General features: G+C 43.1%; 1 non-coding gene and 1 pseudogene across 1 annotated transcript; both read left to right on the forward strand.

The window, feature by feature from the left end:
* Nucleotides 1–6,963: 6,963 nt before the first annotated feature.
* On the forward strand, nt 6,964–7,543 carry LOC124527341 (ubiquitin carboxyl-terminal hydrolase isozyme L1-like; annotated as a pseudogene).
* Nucleotides 7,544–14,205: 6,662 nt separating this feature from the next.
* On the forward strand, nt 14,206–14,313 carry LOC124527429 (small nucleolar RNA SNORA1). Its single transcript, XR_006965879.1, has one exon. It is a non-coding gene; the product is annotated as a small nucleolar RNA SNORA1 (small nucleolar RNA).
* The last annotated feature ends 415 nt before the right edge of the window (nt 14,314–14,728 follow it).

The following is a 14,728-nucleotide window of genomic DNA, read 5'->3' on the forward strand; positions in this document are numbered from 1 at the left end:
TTAACCCCTGGCAACCACTAGTTTGTTCTCCATCTCTAGAATTCTGTCATTTCGATGGACTTGACAGATATATTTAGAATGCTGCATCCCAAAGCAACAGAATATACTTTCTTCTCGAGTGCACATGGAACATTCTCCAAGATAGATCACATACTGGGTCACAAAACAGCCCTTCATAAGTATACAAGAATTGAAATCATATCATGCATACTTTCAGACCACAATGCTATGAAGCTTGAAATCAACCACAGGAAAAAGTCTGGAAAACCTCCAAAAGCATGGAGGTTAAAGAACACCCTACTAAAGAATGAATGGGTCAACCAGGCAGTTAGAGAAGAAATTAAAAAATATATGGAAACAAATGAAAATGAAAATACAACAATCCAAACGTTTTGGGATGCAGCGAAGGCAGTCCTGAGAGGAAAATACATTGCAATCCAGGCCTATCTCAAGAAACAAGAAAAATCCCAAATAGAATTCTGTCATTTCAAGAATGTTACATAAGTGGAGTTATACGGTATCTGACTTTTCCAGATTGACTTTTTCTTAGTCTTCATAATGCCCTTGAGATCCATCCAAGTTGGTACATGAATCAATTTTTTTGTATGCTGATGTGTACGTCTTTCTACACGAAGAATGGGGACAGAACTCATGCCAAAGCCCTATTCATTCTAGCAGCAGTAATTTTTATCACCAACAAGATAGACTCAGTGTCACCAAAAATCATCCATCTCATGAAGATATGTATTTCTTTTCTTTTCTTTTTAAGTTTTATTTTTATGTAAGTAATCTCTACACCCAATGTAGGCCTCAAACTCCCGACCCTGCAATCAAGAATTACATGCTGTTCTGACTGAGCCACCCAGGTGCCCCGAAGATACATATTTCTAATAACACAACTTTCTATGTTTAATAACTGTCAGCATTTTTGTTTTAATCAATTATATACTGCTGATCACTGTAATTGTAAATTAATCCAAATAAAGAAAACTCAAACCTTATAACCTATAATCATAGGAAATTGAAAATATTTCAATTTATATAATTTAGTTGGGCAGAAATGATGGATGATCAATAAAAAGTCTTCAAACATGTATTAGGAAGAATTCTGTAGGCGATATGGCATAAAAATATCAGTTGAAGGGGGAAATGATGCAAATTTCTGGCTGTTAAAATGAGTTTGTTCAGTGTTTTGTAAATGGATAATGATGGGTGTTAAATCTCTGGGGTACTCAGGTTCCATCAAACACATTTGCGGGTGATCCCAGAAGTTTGTTTTGCGGTAAAAAACACTTAACATGAGATCTACTCTCCTAATAAATTCTTATGTGTACAGTACAGAATTGTTAACTGTAAGCACAGTGTTGTCCTGCAAATTTCTACAACTTGAGACTTTACACCTGAAAAAATGATCTAAGAGTTTTACCTGAACATGTCAGTATCTCCAATACAGGAGAAATTACGTCCTTTGCACTTAACATGAAAAGTGGTTTTTAAAATGTTAAAGCAAACAAAAATTAAGTGAAGTGTTAAAACTTTAAAAAGCATATGGGACGGGAACCTGGGTGGCTTAATCCGTGGAGAGCTACTCTTGACTTGGGCTTAGGTCATGATCTCCAGATTCCTGGGTCTGAGCCCAGAGCCCAGCTCTGTGCTGACAGCTAGGAGCCTGAAGCCTGCTTCAGATTCCATGTCTTCGTCTCTCTCTCTCTCTCTCTTTGTACCTCCCTCACTCGTGCTCTCTCTCTCTCAAAAATAAACAAACATTAAAAAAGAATTTAAAGGCATATGGCAGGGAAAAAGGAAAAAAAAACAACACGGGGAACAGTTTTTCAAAGTTCTTCTAGGATGTGAATAAAAATGTTGAATCACCAGTGTTACCAATTGGTTTTAGCAAAGTGGTTTTGAAAATCCATGACGTAATGCATGTAACATGAACAAGGTGGCCCTGTTAGTAATAGTATTCCCATAAATGTTCACTGGCACCGTGGTAAGAAACCAATCTGTACTGGGATAATTTCAGTGTGAGTAACCAAAATCTGACTCATACCGGATTAAACAGAAAAGAGAATTTATTGGCCAAAGACTTAGAAGGCTGGGGTGGCTGGATTCATATCTTTAGCTGGAGACTTTGGAAATCCCATCTCTCCAGCTGTTCTGGTTTTAGTTTCCTCTCTGCCGGTTTCACTTAGGGAGAATCTTTCCCTTGAGGTGGCAAGATGGCTGTGGGTGGTCCCAGGCTCCCACCCTCCCAATTTAGCAATCCCAGTGCAAAGAAAACTTCCGACCCAACAAGTTCAGTGCAAGTGCAGGAATTGGGTTTTACTGGCCTGGCTTAGATCATGTGACCATCCCTGAGCCAATGGCTGTGACCATGGGAATGGAAGGCCCTGATTGGGTAGGTCTGGGTCATGTGCCCACTCTGAATCCGAGGAAAGGGTCAGCTCGACTCAAGCCCCTGGAAGTGAGAGTGAAGGAGTAGAGAAAAGAGCAAGAATCCTACGGGAAGGCAGAATGGAGAATGGATGCGCCAGCGTGATGGAAGGCTTCACATTATCTATCAGACAGCAGGAATGCACTGAGTTCTAGGGGTTAGAAAGATACATCAGTCATAGGTCTTGTTCATTATTAATGTATGTGTTTTGAGTGAATTAATATAGGTAAAGTGCTCAGAACAGTGTCCAGTGCAAAGCAAGTACGTGATCGCTACTGTGTTAGGTCAGGTTTCCTACAACAGGGCCTCGGGGAGTCTTGTTCTAGGGATTTCCTGAGGGGGTGGCTCTCAGGAGAAGGGGAGTGAGGGAAGCAGGGTGGGGTAGGGACATGGTTAACTAAGCAAAGGTGTGCTTGCAGCAGGAGACTGGTCCCACAGGGAGCTCTGGGCCATGAATCGCACCACAGACCTGGTTCCAATTAGAGCAGGGAACCGGGAAGTCACCAGCTGTGGGCTGCTGGGGATGGGCCGGAGGAGCGTGATAACCCCCTGGGCCCTGTGCTCCTGCCCCGCAGAGTGCGATTCTCCGGAGAAGGGGTAGCTGTGAGCAGGAGCTAACATTAGGAGCACCACTGCTCTAATCAAGGGAATCAGGCTGGGCATCAACAGCACCTACCACGGCTCCTACCAGTTTTCATGGAGGGCACGGAAGCAAAGGTAAATAAGGAAGGGTTCCTGTATTCCATGTAGGAATTTCATTTTCACTCGGGGAAAATACAAGGAGCATGGGGTCTCCCATGGAGTGCTCCTGACCCTCAAGGCAGAAGGGCCTGCGGGAGGTGAGAGCTCATCAGGCCAGTTAGAGGGCCTGGAGAACCCATTCAAGGTCCCTCATGTAAGTGGAATCATACAGTATTTGTCTTTTTGTGACTGGCTTATTTCATTTAACATAATGTATTCAAGGCTCATTCATAATGTAGCATGTAGTGTAAATATCTGACACTAAGCTTTTGATGCTGAGGCATTCTGTTTTTGTTTTTGTTTTTTTAACTAAGTGAATTTGTTTTTTATTTTGAGAGAGCATGCCGGCTCGAGTGGGTGGAGGGGCAGAGAGAGAGAATGAATCTCAAGCAGGCTCCACGCTGTCAGCGTGGGGAGGCTTTCATTTAAAAAGACATTCCTGGGGCGCCTGGGTGGCTCAGTCGGTTAAGCCTCCGACTTCAGCTCAGGTCACGATCTCACGGTCCGTGAGTTCGAGCCCTGCGTCGGGCTCTGGGCTGATGGCTCAGAGCCTGGAGCCTGCTTCCGATTCTGTGTCTCCCTCTCTCTGCCCCTCCCCCATTCATGCTGTCTCTCTCTGTCTCAAAAATAAATAAACATTAAAGAAAAAAAATAAATAAATAAAAATAAAAAGACATTCCTTTTCAGGCACCTGGGTGGCTCAGGCAGTTGAGCATCTGACTTCAGCTCAGGTCATGATCCCGTGGTTTGTGAGTTTGAGCCCTGCATCAGGCTCTGCACTGATAATGCAGATCTGCTTGGGATTCTCTCTCTCTATCCCTCCCCCACGTGCATTCTCTCTTTTTCTCTCTCAAAATAAAGAAACTTTTAAAAGTAATTAAAAAAAAAAAAAGACATTCCTGGGGCTCCTGGGTGGCTCAGCTGGTTAAGCGTCTGACTTCAGCTCAGGGCATGATCTCATGGTTTGTGAGTTCGAGCCTCACGTCAGGCTCTGTGCTGACAGCTCAGAGCCTGGAGCCTGCTTCCGATTCTGTGTCTCCTTCTCTCTCTGAGCCTCCCCCGCTTGCACTCTGTCTCTCTCTCTCTTTCTCTCTCTCAAAAATAAGTAAACATTAAAAATAAAAGACATTCCTTGTGAATAAACATATTGCCAGCGATATGACACAGCTACCAATAAAATGACCAGATAAAGAGATAGAACTCCCCTACCCACGAAGTTCTTTTTATGGAAACTCTAGACAGCCTAGATACCTGACCACTCGAGTGACCCTGCTCCCGCTCTTCCATGCCCTAATTTCAGTTCTGATGCTTCAAATTAGCCAGGAGACACCCCACCCTCTGACCCTAATAAAGGCAGAGCCCTAGGTCTGTGCTAATCTCTCTCTCCCCACAGCTGTAACATGTATCAGAATTTCACTTGAGTTTTTTTAAATGTTTATTTACTTTTGAGAGAGAGAGAGAGAATGAGCAGGGGAGGGACAGAGAGAGACACACACACAGAATCCAAAGCAGTCTCCAGGCTCTGAGCCGTTGGCACAGAGCCCGACACAAGGCTCGAACTCATGAACCGTGAGACCATGACCTGAGCCAAAGTCAGATGCTTCACCGACTGAGCCACCCAGGGCCCCTCAGAATTTCATTTGTTTTAAGGCTGCATAATATTCTATTGTATAGATATATCATCCTCTGCGCCTCCATGGTCTGTCGATGGACGTTTGGGTTGTTTCCTCCTTTAGCTACTGCGAATAATGCTGCTATAAATGGTCCCTGCCTTCAGTTCTTTTGGCTACAGTCCCAGCAGTGGGACTGCTGGATCATATGGTAATTCTACAAGTTAAACTGCTCGACAATGGCCATACCATTTCACATGCCCAGCAGCAATGCACAAGCGTTCTAGTTTTTCCACATCCTTGCCAACGCTCATTATTTTCCATGGGGAGGTTATTTTAATGTTCATTTATTTATTTTTAAATGTTTTTATTTATTTTTGAGACAGAGAGAGACAGAGCATGAGCAGAGAAGGGGCAGAGAGAGAGGGAGACACAGAATCGGAAGCAGGCTCCAGGCTCTGAGCTGTCAGCACAGAGCCCGACGCGGGGCTCGAACCCCCGGACCATGAGATCATGACCTGAGCCAAAGTCGGACGCTCAACCGACTGAGCCACCCAGGCGCCCCAATGTTCATTTATTTTTAAAATTTATTTATTTATTTTGTGAGAGAGAGAGAGACTGGGAGGGGCAGAGAGAGGGAGAGCAGGCTCTGGGCTGTCAGCATAGCGCTTGATGCCGGGTTCAAACTCATGAACCGTGAGAGTATGACCTGAGCCAAAATCAGGAGTTGGACACTTAACTGAGCCACCCAGTTGCCCCAGATTTTTTTTTTTTAAGATTTTATTTTTAAGTAATCTCTACATCCAACGTGGGGCTTGAACTCACAACCCTGAGATCAAGAATTCTGCGTTCTCCCTACTGAGGCAGCCAGCCGCCCCTCCGTGAGGAGTTTTGGAGCTGTCCGCCGCACCAGTGCACACTTCAAGAGGCTGAGGTCCTTGCTTGGTTAACCATCTCCCTGTCCCCACTGGCTTGCCTCCCTTCCCCGCCTCCGAGAGCCTCCCCTGTTCAAGCCTGTGTGGTGATTCTGGTGTGGGGCCAGGCCGAAGAAGCACCACCACACTTCCCAGGGACGCAGGGCTCAGGGCACAACCCTTCTCCCACCACCGCCCCTTTAAGGACACTGCCATTGAGAAATGAACACCTTCTTAGGTTCTGGCGTTTCTAGCTTAACAAGTGCAGGTGGCAACCCACTCCTCTCGGTATTTGTCATGGGGGCTGCTTCCTTGCACACCAGTTGTAAGAGCTTCCACCGAGAGTGAGGCACAATAGGATGCCATGTGGGTTATTCTTCGTTTGTCATCCACACCCACGGTCCACCCTTCTCAGCCCTGTTACGTGCCTTCCGGGGCTGGCCCCTGTGGATGACCCTCTGGGTTGCCTCCATTTTGACTTCCTGTGGGTGTGGCCAGTGAGAGGTACAAAGGAGAGATCAGAGAGCTCGGGTATTTCTTCCCCCACATCTGTGCTCCATGCACTGGCGCCTGGCTCCTTCTCTCGGGCTCCACGAAGCTCAGCAAGCCTGTTTACTCCCCTTGCCTCTGCTTACCCTCTCTTTGCCTCCATCAAGGTTATTGGTCTCAAGGGTCTTCACTCTCCTTCTTTGTATCCATTACCCTTGTGTACCGCTCTGTAAATGGATGCTTTGTTAAATTCTTTCCAGAGTTCCGTTTGAGTGTACCTTCAGTTTAAGAAAGCTCTGCCCATGGGCAAGGGCAGGAAGGGGTCACAGGATTGTGGTATGATTTCTCTTTTATTCGTCACTGACATGGTGTAATGTTGTTGATGTCAGTGAGATCAAGGAGAGAAAATGGAGCCCTGTGGATTTGAGAGGGGCCCGGCTCTACACGTGCTACGCCGCACATTCATTCTTCTCTCCACCTGCTGTCACATCAGGAAGGTGGACTTACTGGAGGCTGCTCAGTGTGGAGAAATACATCGACATGAGATCGATTCCTCCAACCTTGGGGAAAGGTGGAATCAACCTTTTTTTCATGCAAATTACTTTTTTTGAAGCTTATGCATCTTTAAAAATTTTTTTTAAGTTTGTTTGTTTGTTTATGTATAATCTCTCCACCCAAGTTGGGGCTCAAACTCACAATCCCAATATCAAGAGTTGCATGTTCTCGGCTGTTTTTCTTCTTCTCTGGATAGTGGCGCAGCCTGCGGTCCATGAAGATGCAGCTCAAACTGCTGGAGATTAACCTCGAGTTGCTGAACAAAATGCTGGCCTGGCTGGGGGTCACCGCCAGGGGCGCTTCGAGGACGTGCTGGGGCTGGAGGCGGCTCTGGGCTTGGGACCAGCGCCTGCCTGAGCACTGCTGCTTCTGCTGCTGCTGTTTCCCCTCACGGCCCAGCAGGAGACCTTTAGGAAGAAAACAGACGGAGACCGGAAGAGAAGTCAGTCCTAAGGGGCACTTCATGAAGCGGACCATCGGGAACTTGCGAGGTACCACTGGACTTACACAGGCGGTGGCCAGTAACCAAGACAAACTGGAGTGTGAGGACAGATTCTTTCTGAAACAGAGAAGCTGTCCCCTGAAGGCAGAGCAAAATGCTTTGAAAAGAATGAGGCCATTCAGGCAGCCCACGGTGCTGTGACACAGGAAGGCCAATGTCAGGGAGATGGCAGAGTGAATTTCCATTTGATGCTGTTTACCAATGTGGATGGCCAGTTCTCGATGGACAAATGCCTTTTCCGGTAAACCGTGGCACTGGTTCAGAGGATGCATCGCTGCAGGAGGCCGCCAAGGTCTGAGTGTGAGTAACGGAGGTCCGTTGTCCTGTGGCACTCTGCAAGGCAGCCTCATGCCCTAGGGGAGGGACACAGCCTTTTTCCCCCCTCTTCCCTTCACTGGGAAACCTGTCCCCACAATGCGGTCTAAAATGCGTCAGTACTTGTGGAACAGGGTGGTTTTCCTTTGGTTCTGTGGATAATGTTCTTACCCTCAACTAGCAGAGCTCAGCTGTTGATGGAGCAAAGTTTGATATATGGTCAGATGGTGAAGAATTTTTCTCCAACGTATGTATTGTACCTCAGTGGCTAATGCTTTAAATGGCTACTTTGTTTTTTTTTAATATGAAATTTATTGTCAAATTGGTTTCCATACAACGCCCAGTGCTCATCCCAACAGGTGCCCTCCTCAATGCCCATCACCCACTTTCCCCTCCTTCCCACCCCCCACCAACCCTCAGTTTATTCTCAGTTTTTAAGAGTCTCTTATGGTTTGCCTCCCTCCCTCTCTTTTTTTTTTCCTTCCCCGCCCCCATGACCTTCTGTTAAGTTTCTCAGGATCCACATAAAAGTGAAAACATATGGTATCTGTCTTTCTCTGTATGACTTATTTCACTTAACATAACACTCTCCAGTTCCATCCATGTTGCTACAAAAGGCCATATTTCATTCTCATTGCCAAGTAGTATTCCATTGTGTATATAAGCCACAATTTCTTTATCCATTCATCACTTGATGGACATTTAGGCTCTTTCCATCATTTGGCTATTGTTGAAAGGACTGCTATAAACATTGGGGTAAAAGTGCCCCTATGCATCAGCACTCCTGTATCCCTTGGATAAATTCCTAGCAGTGTTATTGCTGGGTCATAGGGTAGGTCTAGTTTTAATTTTTTGAGGAACCTCCACACCGTTTTCCAGAGCGGCTGCACCAGTTTGCATTCCCACCAACAGTGCAAGAGGGTTCCCGTTTCTCCACATCCTCTCCAGCATCTATAGTCTCCTGAGTTGTTCAGTTTAGCCACTCTGACCAGCATGAGGTGGTATCTCAGTGTGGTTTTGATTTGTATTTCCCTGATGAGGAGTGACGTTGAGCATCTTTTCATGTGCCTGTTGGCCATCTGGGTGTCTTCTTTAGAGGAGTGTCTATTCATGTTTTCTGCCCATTTCTTCACTGGATTATTTGATTTTCGGGTGTGGAGTTTGGTGAGTTCTTTATAGATTTTGGGTACTAGCCCTTTGTCCGATATGTCATTTGCAAATATCTTTTCCCATTCCATTGGTTGCCTTTTAGTTTTGTTGAGTGTTTCCCTTGCAGTGCAGAAGCTTTTTATCTTCATGAGGTCCCAATAGTTCATTTTTGCTTTTAATTCCCTTGCCTTTGGAGATGTGTCAAGTAAGAAATTGCTGTGGCTGAAGTCAGAGAGGTTTTTTCCTGCTTTCTCCTCTAGGGTTTTGATGGTTTCCTGTCTCACATTCAGGTCCTTCATCCATTTTGAGTTTATTTTTGTGTATAGTGGTAAGAAAGTGGTCTAGTTTCATTTTTCTGCATGTTGTTGTCCAGTTCTCCCAGCACCATTTGTTGAAGAGACTGTCTTTTTTCCATGGGATATTCTTTCCTGCTTTGTCAAAGGTTAGTTGGCCATACTTTTGTGGGTCCAGTTCTGGAGTCTCTATTCTATTCCATTGGTGTATGTGTCTGTTTTTGTGCCAATACCATGCTGTCTTGATGATTACAGCTTTGTGGTAGAGGCTAAAGTCTGGGATTGTGATGCCTCCTGCTTTGGTCTTCTTCAGTATTACTTTGGCTATTCGGGGTCTTTTGTGGTCGAGTGCACATGGAACATTCTCTAAGATAGATCACATACTGGGTCACAAAACAGCCCTTCATAAGTATAAAAGAATTGAGATCATACCATGCACACTTTCAGACCACAATGCTATGAAACTTGAAATCAACCACAGGAGAAAGTCTGGAAAACCTCCAAAAGCATGGAGGTTAAAGAACACCCTACTAAAGAATGAATGGGTCAACCAGGCAATTAGAGAAGAAATAAAAAAATACATGGAAACAAATGAAAATGAAAATACAACAATCCAAACGCTTTGGGATGCAGCGAAGGCAGTCCTGAGAGGAAAATACATTGCAATCCAGGTCTATCTCAAGAAACAGGAAAAATCCCAAATACAAAACCTAACAGCACACCTAAAGGAAATAGAAGCAGAACAGCAAAGACACCCCAAACCCAGCAGAAGAAGAGAAATAATAAAGATCAGAGCAGAAATAAATATAGAATCTAAAAAAACTGTAGAGCAGATCAATGAAACCAAGAGTTGGTTTTTTGAAAAAATAAACAAAATTGATAAAACTCTAGCCAGGCTTCTCAAAAAGAAAAGGGAGAGGACCCAAATAGATAAAATCATGAATGAAAATGGAATTATTACAACCAATCCCTCAGAAATACAACCAATTATCAGGGAATACTATGAAAAATTATATACCAACAAACTGGACAACCTGGAAGAAATGGACAAATTCCTAAACACCCACACACTTCCAAAAGTCAAACAGGAAGAAATAGAAAACTTGAACAGACCCATTACCAGTGAAGAAATTGAATCAGTTATCAAAAATCTCCCAACAAATAAGAGTCCAGGACCAGATGGCTTCCCTGGGGAATTCTACCAGACATTTAAAGCACAGATAATACCTATCCTTCTCAAGCTGTTTCAAAAAAATAGAAAAGGAAGGAAAACTTCCAGACTCATTCTATGAAGCCAGCATTACTTTGCTTCCCAAACCAGACAGAGACCCAGAAAAAAAGAGAACTACAGGCCAATATCCCTGATGAATATGGATGCAAAAATTCTCAATAAGATACTAGCAAATCGAATTCAACAGCATATAAAAAGAATTATTCACCGTGATCGAGTGGGATTCATTCCTGGGCTGCAGGGCTGGTTCAACATTCGCAAATCAACCAATGTGATACATCACATTAACAAAAGAAAAGAAACGAACCATATGATCCTGTCAATCGATGCAGAAAAAGCATTTGACAAAATAAAGCATCCTTTCTTAATAAAAACCCTCAAGAAAGTCGGGATAGAAGGAACATTCTTAAACATCATAAAAGCCATTTATGAAAAGCCCACAGCTAATATCATCCTCAGTGGGGAAAAACTGAGAGCTTTCTCCCTGAGATCAGGAACATGACAGGGATGTCCACTCTCACTGCTGTTGTTTAACATAGTGTTGGAAGTTCTAGCATCAGCAATCAGACAACACAAGGAAATCAAAGGCATCAAAATTGGCAAAGATGAAGTTAAGCTTTCACTTTTTGCAGATGACATGATATTATACATGGAAAATCCAATAGACTCCACCAAAAGTCTGCTAAAACTGATACATGAATTCAGCAAAGTCGCAGGATACAAAATTAATGTACAGAAATCAGTTGCATTTTTATACACCAATAATGAAGCAACAGAAAGACAAATAAAGAAACTGATCCCATTCACAACTGCACCAAGAAGCATAAAATACCTCGGAATAAACCTAACCAAAGATGTAAAAGATCTGTATGCTGAAAACTATAGAAAGCTTATGAAGGAAATTGAAGAAGATATAAAGAAATGGCAAAACATTCCATGCTCATGGATTGGAAGAATAAATATTGTGAAAATGTCAATACTACCCAAAGCTATCTACACATTCAATGCAATCCCAATCAAAATTGCACCAGCATTCTTCTTGAAGCTAGAACAAGCAATCCTAAATGGCTACTTTGGTTTGTGTCTGTATATTTAGGCCTCGGGTGTGGTTTAATTGTTTGTCCCTAAAAGAAACAAACCTTTTCTGATTAAAAAAAAAAAAAGAGTTGCATGTTCTTCCTACTGAGTTAGCCAAGCACCCCAAAATTAAAAAAATTTTTTTACTCAAGTTTAATGAACACACAGTGCATTAGTTTAAGATGTGCAATACAGTGATTCAACAATTCTATACATTACTCAGTAGTTCTCATCTCAATAAGTATATTCTTTTTTAAATTAAAAAAACTTTAAAATATTTAATTTTTTGTAAATGTTTAGTTTTGAGAGAGAAAGAGAGACAGAGTGTGAATGGGGAGGGGGAGAGAGGGAGAAAACGAACTCGAGGCAGGCTCCAGGCTCTGAGCTGTCAGCACGGAGCCTGATGCAGGGCTCAAACTCGTGAATTACGACATCATGACCTGAGCCGAAGTCAGACACTCAACTGACTGAGCCACCCAGGCACCCCTCAATAAGTATGCTCTGAATCCACTTCACTTATTTCATCCATTCCCCCACCTACCTCCCCCTGGCAACCTCCAGTTTGTTCTCTACAGTTAAGTGTCTGTATTTTTGTTTCTTTTTTCTTCATTTGTTTCTTAAATTCCACATGAGTGAAATCATATTTGTCTTTCTCCTACTGACTTATTTCACTTAGCATTATAGCCTTTATATCTATTCATATTGTTGCAAATGGCAAGACTTCATTTTTTATGCCACACCTTCTTTATCGATTCATCTACTGATGGTCTCCTGGGTTGCTTCCATATCTTGGCTGTCAGTGTTTTCATTTTCTTTAGGTAAATACCTGGTAGTGGAATTACTGAATCATATGGCAATTATATTTTTAATTTTCTGACAAGCTGCTATACTGTTCTCCACAATGGCTGCACCAGCCTATATTCCTACCGACAGTGCACAAGTGTTCCTTCTTCTCCACATCTTTGCCAATACTTGTCTCTTGTGTTTTTGAGACTAGCCATTCTGACAGGAGTGAGGTGATATCTCATTGTGGTTTTGGTTTGTATTTCCCTGATGATGAGTGATGTTGAGCATTTTTTTCCATGTGTCTTTTGGCCGTCTGTATGTCTCCTTTGGCAAAATGTCTATTTGTGTCCTGTGCTCATTTTTTAATTGGATCATTTGTGGGTTTTTGGTGTTGAGTTGTATAAGTTCTTTATATGTTTTGGATATTAACCTTTATTGAGCATGTCCTCTGCAAGTATCTTCTCTCATTTAGTAAGCTGTCTTTTTGTTTTGTTGATGGTATCGGTTGTAAAAACATTTTTCTAGATATGTCTCCTTTGGCAAGGGAAACACAAAATAAAACTATTGGGACCACACCCAAATAAAAAGCTTCTGCAGAGCAAAAGAACCATCAATAAAACAAAAAGACAACGTAGTGAATGGAATCAACCTTTTATTTGTTGGTGAGAGTTCCTTGCTTGGTGTGCAATCTTCTAGATTAGAAAAAATTTGGCCAGGCTGATTCCACCATGAGATCAACAAATTTAATAAAATATATTTACATAAATCATTAATATATTAAATACATTAATTAAACACATCACATTTATTTAATGCCCATTCTGCTCCACATTCTGCTGAGCTCTACTTAATAATTCACAAATAGACCACAGGTTTACCCCTATATTTTTAGTTCTTAAAAACATAAAATCTGTTTAATAAAATTGATTATGAGGTTTCTTAGCAGCCCCTCCAGCTGGATGGCTCCATGCAAGACGGCACCCAGGACCCCTCCTCAGGAAGTTCCCCCGGCCTGGCAGAAGCTCTTTCCCTGGGGTTTTCTGCCTTTGTATCCTTGACTTCAGTTTCCAAAAGGAAGTGTCAGCAGACAGCATGTCCTTTGGTTCTGTTGAGATTCTCCTTGGGAACCTGGTCTTCAAACTCCTCTTCTAATCTCACTTCTAAAGGTATCATTACTGTCCGTGGAGAGTTCCAAGGACTATGTCTTGAAGACTCTAAGGGAAAGTAGTTGGTATTTTTCCTCCATCATTTCGATTTCGGTTTGGTATGTCAAAGAGAAATTGTCGCTTTTGGTGACAAAGAAAAGGGAATACGTCAATGAAGGGATTAACTGGGCGTTAATTGATTCAGTGGATTTCCACTGTAGCCAAGGTGATGGTTAATTTTATGGGCCAACTTGGCTAGGCTGCGGTACCAGTTGTTTGATCAAGCACCGGTCTTGATGTTGCTGTGAAGGTATTTTTAGACTTTGAGTAAAGTCAGTTACCCTGCACAAGGTGGGTGGGCCTTATCCAATCAGTTGAAGACCTAACAGAAAAGACTGAGGTCCACAGAAGAGAGAGGAATTCTGTTTCCAGGCTGACTGTGGACTCAAGACTGCAACTCTTCCTTGGGTCTCCAGCCTGCCCTACATATTTCAGACTTGCCAGCCCACATAATCATATGAGCCAGTTCTTTAAAATCAATCTCTTAAAACCAATCAATTTATTTTTAGTTATTTATTTGTATTTTAGAGGGAGAGTGCAAATGGGGAAGAGGGACAGAGGGAAAGACAGAGAATCCCAAGCAGTCTCCATGCTCAGTGTGGAGCCCAATGTGGGCCTTGATCCAACGACCCTGAGATCATGACCTGAGCTGAAACCAACAGCCAGACACTCAACTGACTGAACCACCCCGGTGGCCCTGCCAATCAATCAGTGTATATACATACATACAAACTATTGGCTCTGCTTCTCTGGAGAACACTGACTGACACAGTAGGATAAAAAGAGCCGACTCCACTTTCTCAGCAACTTTAAGGGCTACATAAAAGGCTGGAATTTAGTATTGCCAAAATTACCTCATGAATCTTTACACAATAGGGACCATCTTTACACAATATTTGATGAGTGACACATGAGCTGTCCAAAACAGTCCTCTGTGGCTACACTGACACATAGGTGATCCTTCCATCACAGCAAGTTTACTGCAGTGGTGACCATGAGACCTATAACATTTTCTGCTAGGCTCATGGAGCAGAGGGAAAGTAACAAGACTTCCCAATATTAGAAACAATTAAGGAATAAGAATTTCAGATCACTTGCCAAAATAGCAATTGGTATACTTCCTACAGTTTGACTTCTAGGGCCCTAAAGTAAAAAAACTGAATTCCAAAGATTACAGGTGGGGAATTTTGGAAGAATGTCTATATTCAAGTGGAGATCAAAGAGGCCCAACAGAGGGGTGCCTGGGTGGCTCAGATGGTTAAGGTTAAGTGTCAGGCTCGATGTCGGCTCAGGTCACAAACTCATGGTTCATGGAATCAAGCCCCGCATTGGGCTCTGTGCTGACAGCGCAGAGCCTGCTTGGAATTCTCTCTCTCCCTCTCTCTTTGCCTTTTGCTGCTCGTGCACTCTCTCTCTCTCTCTCAAAA

The sequence above is a fragment of the Lynx rufus genome, unplaced genomic scaffold (assembly GCF_022079265.1).
Source record: "Lynx rufus isolate CCGP_SWC_20201006 ecotype Redwood Valley unplaced genomic scaffold, mLynRuf1.p SCAF_5, whole genome shotgun sequence".
NCBI lineage: Eukaryota > Metazoa > Chordata > Mammalia > Carnivora > Felidae > Lynx > Lynx rufus.